The sequence below is a fragment of the Pelecanus crispus genome, chromosome 8, assembly GCF_030463565.1.
Source record: "Pelecanus crispus isolate bPelCri1 chromosome 8, bPelCri1.pri, whole genome shotgun sequence".
In the NCBI taxonomy this organism is placed as follows: Eukaryota; Metazoa; Chordata; class Aves; order Pelecaniformes; family Pelecanidae; genus Pelecanus; species Pelecanus crispus.
In genome coordinates this window covers 13,242,092-13,248,366 of record NC_134650.1, presented here as the reverse complement: position 1 = coordinate 13,248,366, position 6,275 = coordinate 13,242,092, and positions in this window count along the sequence as shown.

Below are 6,275 nucleotides of genomic sequence, written 5' to 3'. Positions count from 1 at the left end.
TGGAACTAGAAATACATTAGATAAGAGGAGGAGAATGGTGCCTAATGGAAGCAGCAAGAGATTTAGTACAGTAGCATTTTCTCACATGTGCTCTCTATAGTCTAACTGGAGGTGGAGTGCTAAATACCAGATAATGATATGAATGCTGTTAAATTTGCTTTAATGCAAGATCAAAGTTAATGGTTTAGTTGTAACAAATATATTTAACCACAGATAATATATTCAGTGATATTCAGACAAAACATAATTGTGACCCTTCCTAGAAGTGTTTCAAGTAATCTGAGTCATTGATTCAGTCATGTTTACCATTTTAATACAGCATGTACAGGAAAATGTTACCGCGTTTCTAGAGCATTGCAGTGGATCTCCATCTGGCATCTCTAACTTTAGCCGTTTGAAAAGAAGTATTTATACAAATAATGTACTTATTTATATTCAATATTTCTCTCTGTAAGCAATTGAACCTTGGAGTAGTTTTAACCTTCTAAACATTACACCCATTTTACACATACTGGTAATGTAGTGGCTAAATTCATTGTGTCCATCTCATGAGATTTCTGGGTGTTTGAGATTGTTTTGAGATTGTATCTGGGATCCGGCCAGGGAACCTGCTCTCTTCACTAAGTTCAGTGTCTGAAATTGAGGAAAGGAGCAAAGCAGATGAAAAGAATTATTTTCCTGCTCAGCCTTCTTTGGGGCAAAACCCAAATATTACTACTAGTACGTGAAGGGGTATAGTTCGTGTCAGCAGGAGCTGCTGTACAAACAATAATTTGTTTGCCAGTCACTTGATTTGTTTTCCACCATGAAGAACAAAAAGTTGCAGTTGTCATTTGGGTTTCTGATTTCTTCTTTTGTGGAGCCTTGCATTACTGCGCTAGGAGATGTGCGTTTACAGTAAAGATCGCTCTGACATCGCCCCAAATTTGCTGATGGGGTGTGCAGTAGTCATGAGCGTTTTCTTTTGCAAGTTGTTTTTGATCTTGTCAGCTGAAGAGGATTAACTACATCAAATGACTATCTGCAAGAGCAAACAGACTGAAACCTGGTAATGAGCGTTCGTATACCCTTCGTTCACGCGCGAAGCTGTCTCTGAGATTTTTACATCACCCGAAATCTTTTCCCGTGAGGGTTACCGCTCCTTTGCGGGGCTTGGTGCCTTACCAGTGTTAGCATTTGAGCTCGCTCGTTTGCATTTTTAAGGTCGTTTGCCCGTCTGACCCCACTGAAGCGGTCGGCTTGGCTTCACGCTCCTCCGGGCAGCGGCAGGGCTGTGCAGCCCCCGCTTGCTTGGCCCGCTCCGGCGGCGGCAGGGCGGCAGCGGGGGGGCGCCGCGAGCCCCGCGCTTCGCGGGCACCGAGCCGTGGGCGCGCGGCTCCGGCCGGCCGGCAGGGGGCGCTGCCCGCCAAGGCTGCCCGCGCGGGGCTCCGCGGGAGCGGCTCGTGCTGCCCGCGCCTCTCCTCCGCCTCCTCCTCCTCTTCCTCCTCCTTCTTCTTCTCCTCCTCCTCTTCCTCCTCCTTATTCTTCTTCTTCTTTCTCCTCCTCCGCCTCCTCCTCCTTCTTCCTCCTTCTTCCTCCTCTTCCTCCTCCTCCTCCTTCTTCTTTTTCTTCTCCTCCTCCTCCTCCTCTTCCTCCTCCTCCTTCTTCTTCTTCTTCTTCTTCTCCTCCTCCTCCTCCTCCTCCTCCTCCGCCTCCTCCTTCTTCTTCTTCTTCTCCTCCTCCTTCCTCCTCCTCCTCCTCCTTCTTCTTCTTCTTCTCCTCCTCCTCCTCCACCTCCGCCTCCTCCTCCTCTTCCTCCCCCTCCTTCTTCTTCTCCTCCTCCTCTTCCTCCTCCTCCTCCTTCTTCTTCTTCTTCTCCTCCTCCTCCTCCTCCTCCTCCCGGCCCGGCACGTCCCGAGGCGGGGGACGTTGCATGTCCCCACCACCCCTCTGGGGCCGAGCTGGGGTAGTGCTACGCGGTGTAAACGCTGGCTTTGTCATCATACTGACTTGGCTTTGCGTAACTGGGTCCCGGCTTAAATCCGGTGTCTTGGGCGGCAGGGTCATGTGCAAAGGCTGTTTCAGGAGCCCTTTCTATATAAAGCAGTATCTCTTGCAAAGTTTCAGATACTTTAGTTTTATGAAATTCTGGCATAAATTTTTTGACCACTTAGGGGAAACTAAGGCTTAGAATGATGTCATTTACAGTCAGGAATTGTTCTCTTGTTTTTACTTTAAATGGAACTTGACTTCTTTCTTTCAGAAACACTTTTCACTTCCTTGTGTGAGATGCAAGCCCTTTTCATGACACAGGTTCGTAACCTCTTCTTGAGCTCAGATCAGCAAAGAACAGCTGATGTAAATAAAGAAATACCCTTCTGTCAGAGAAACTAAGTAGAAATCAATCACTTCCTTTCCTTTTTTTGGTGCTTAAGCAACTTGATTCCAGGCGGTCACAAAAGGTACGATAGAGTATGTTTAGACATTTAAAAGTATTATGTATTATACCATGCCAAATATCTTACACGCGGCAGAGTGTTTTAACAATCCCTTTTAAGAGAGTTTGATGTAGTATCTAGAAAAGGTGATACTTTATGTCCATTTTGTTTTCTTAGATCCTACATATATCTCCAAAGATTCTATATACCATTTGGAAAACTGTCACCACATTTATAGAAGCAGATGTAGAGATACTGCGCTTGAGAAATTCTGGTTTGCAGCTTCCAGGCTGTAAAGGGATATGATCTTTTCCCCCTATTTCTCCATTTTGTTTTCTTTTTGGGCAGTCTGTTGTTCAATTGCTATGTCAAGCCCTGGAGGGCAAGAAAGGGTTTCCATTGCTCTGCCTAGTTGTTAAACTTTCCTCAGGAAGCAGCCCAGATGCCTTCTGTCGGTATGTGACAAGCTTCCCTCTTCACACTGAAGTCCAGTCTGACACCTCTCTTTTGGTCTCTGGCTGGAGGAGCAGGCTGCTGTCACTGCAAATAAGATGGCTGAGTGATCCTGCTCTGTTCATCTTTCTACAACAGAGAAAACTCCAGCTGGAGCTTTTAGCTTTACTGTGCTCATGTGTGGCAGCTTTGGAATGAACTATGAAATCCATTTACAGCCCACTTAACACACAGTCATATTTGCATCTGGGTGTCAAAGCAAGCTGTTTTCTGGAGTTCAAAGGCAGCTTTGCAAATATTAAATCTGATAGGTAAGGAAAATGACAGAGGAAACTCTGATATGATTGCATAATTTCTGTCCCCTGCTTCCTTCATGTGCTTTGCATGTATGTGGCTTCAAGGGAAGAATTAAACAGGAAGGATTATCCTCCCTAGGTGAGCTCTGACGTAACAGTCCTTGCTCCACAATATGCTTCCTGGGTGGGTTATACCTTTGTTAGGTTTACATGCTGTCGTGGTTTAGCCCCAGCCAGCAGCTCAGCACCACGCAGCCGCTCGCTCACTCCCCCTACCCCGATGGGATGGGGGAGAGAATCGGAGGAGTAAGAGTGAGAAACACTCCTGGGTTGAGATAAGAACAGTTTAATAATTGAAATAAAGTAAAATAGTAATGCTAATAGTAACAGTATAATAATGATAATAATAATAATATAGAAAGCAAGTGATGCACAATGCAATTGCTCACCACCCGCCGACCGATACCCAGACAGTTCCTGAGCAGCGATCGCTGCTCCCCGGCCACCCCCCCCAGTTTATATACTGAGCATGACGTCATATGGTATGGAATAGCCCTTTGGTCAGTTTGGATCAACTATTCTGGCTGTGCCCCCTCCCAGTTTCTTGTGCACCTGGCTTTGCTGGACTACTCTTTCCAACTCGTTAGTTGGGCAAGGAAGGGAGCAAGCAAGTGGAGATTATCAGTTTAAACATGCCTGGTCTAGCAAAGGGCAAAAAATCAGGCAGTTTGAAATGGGAAATGAGTTGTGCTCTCAGGTGAGACTGTCCACAGGGAGCCAGTGCTGGCCATGCAGAACTCAGTGCAGGCTCTCAGGGGTAGATAAATCCTCTCTTGGCTCCTCTAAGCTTATGCAAGAGGAGCACAGATGTTCACAGCTTGAATTTCTGTGCGAAGATGAATACCAATAATGATCTTGGGACTGCCATTGAGGGCTGGAAAGGTGGTAGCAAGTGAATTGCCTCTTGCAAAGGGAGTAATGATTGAGTGTAATACTGGGGCACAGTCATGGAAACTGGTATGGAGTAAACGTATCTGTGTTTATCTATGTAGTCCTTAAAGTAACCCCTGGATTAATAGCTGTTGTTCAGTCACTGGCAGTAGTTACTGCAATAATGCTCTCGACTCTCCTTTATGTTTTCTGTCTTTTACAGATAGAGGGATGCCCTTGAATAGGGTTGGATTTAGAGATTAGTGATATGAAGATGACCGCTGATATGGCTTGACAGCCCTTTCAGATACTCATTGTTTCTAGAGCCCTCTTTGTGGGTGGGATTCAGCTGTCAGGAATATGAAAACAGATTCATTACTGAGGCTGCTGGAAAAGGATTTAGTTCTGATACTCTGTCTGGATCACTGAAACACACCCTGTGGCAGCTGGAGGTCCTCATTTGGGGCCTCCCTAATCTTGACTTGGAAGAAAGCTTCAAAAAAGTCAAGTGTGCTACTTACTCAGCAAGGAAATAAATTTTCCTTTTGTTCCAGAGGACTGAGAAGCCCCCTTCACAATATCTCTTGGAGAGTACAGACCTTGACACTACAGCTGTTGTGTAAGGAACATCAGCTAGCAATGCATTCCCATTCTGTTGTGGTCCAGGAAAGATAATTTGGGGTTTCTCTGCGTTTATTTAATGATTGATTTCAAGAACTTCAGAATTTCAATGAAAATCATCAAAAAATGACAGAATTCTGTAAATTGTCAAATAATGTATGCTAAAATAATGTTAAGCTCTTCTGCCAAATATTTGAAATCTTTTACGTAATAAGCATATATTCAACAGGAAATCTAGATTTCCTAATAGCATAGGCAATTTTAGTTCAGTTTAACAGGAAGTAGTGGAACTCAGATACTGGGTAAATTCTAGCTAAATGATATCTGTTTTTTTAATTAGGTGAGAAAGTTCCTGTGATAAGGTCTTTATAAGATGCTGAGTGAATGTGTGATTATTTTGGATTCAGAAAGATTTAAGCTATACAAAAATTGAAAGAACTAAAAGCTTTTGTATATTTTTATTGAGTTTATATTAGCAGAAAAAACGAACAGATTTATTGCCTTTTGGCATAATAGTACTCAGAGATGGCTCAGGAAATCTAATGCAGAGAACAAGATTGGATCCTAAACTACTGACGGATTTACAGTTGACAGTTACAGAATGAAAATGCTCTCCTTGGCTTTAGCATTTACGAAGATGCGTGAGGAAAACTCCTCAAAGTGACTCAGACTCTGCCGTATGTGGGCTGCCTGCTCCAAGAAACCATCATTTTACTGGCATTGTTGTGTATTTTTCATCTGTGCTAGGAATTAAATGGACACGATTTGGACCTAATTGGTTAGTTCTGTTGCACACTATTAAGTCAGGCTGATGCCAATAAATACCTTAAATACCTTTTGATTCTTCCTCATCTTTGCTGAGCAGAGCCATTTTTAAGTGTGTTCCATTCTAAAAGCCACAATCCTTTGGTCAGATGATCTTTAGGTTGAAGATAATTGTCAGTAATACCTAAATTGAGAGGTATTTTGAGATGCACAAAAGCATTTAAGTACAACTAATACACTATTACTGATTATTCACAGAGCTCTTGATCCCATTTAGGGGCCAGTAGGAGAAGGCAGGGTAAAATAAAAGCTGTTTTGAAGTGTGCTGAAGTCAAAGGCAAGGTGAGTATCATTTAGCCCTCTCAGCTCTGACTCATATTCAAGTGTTTGGTGGTTACCTAACACATTTCCAATGTACATTCTCCCTGAAGTGTCCTTTGTTATAACAAAGACTCATAGCAGACCAGAGGTTGCAAAAAGAAAGAGACTCTCTGGAGCCAGCGATTCATACTGCTCAAAATAAAGATGACCCCTAATAGTGGTTTTCATTGCTCATGTGAGTCCATTTTGATTGCACTCATTCTGCAAGCTAGACTACTATCACAGTGACCCTCAAACCTGGGACTCCTTCAGGTAGACATGCTAGGCCCAGGTGTGGGCTTCTATGATTGCAAGTAAATCATAACCAGTAATGAATTAAGCTTATTAATACAACAGTATCTCTGTAAGCAAATGGTGGTTGTATGTGCCCCACTGTCTGCTTGTGACTATAAATGTGCAGAGAACAGAGCAT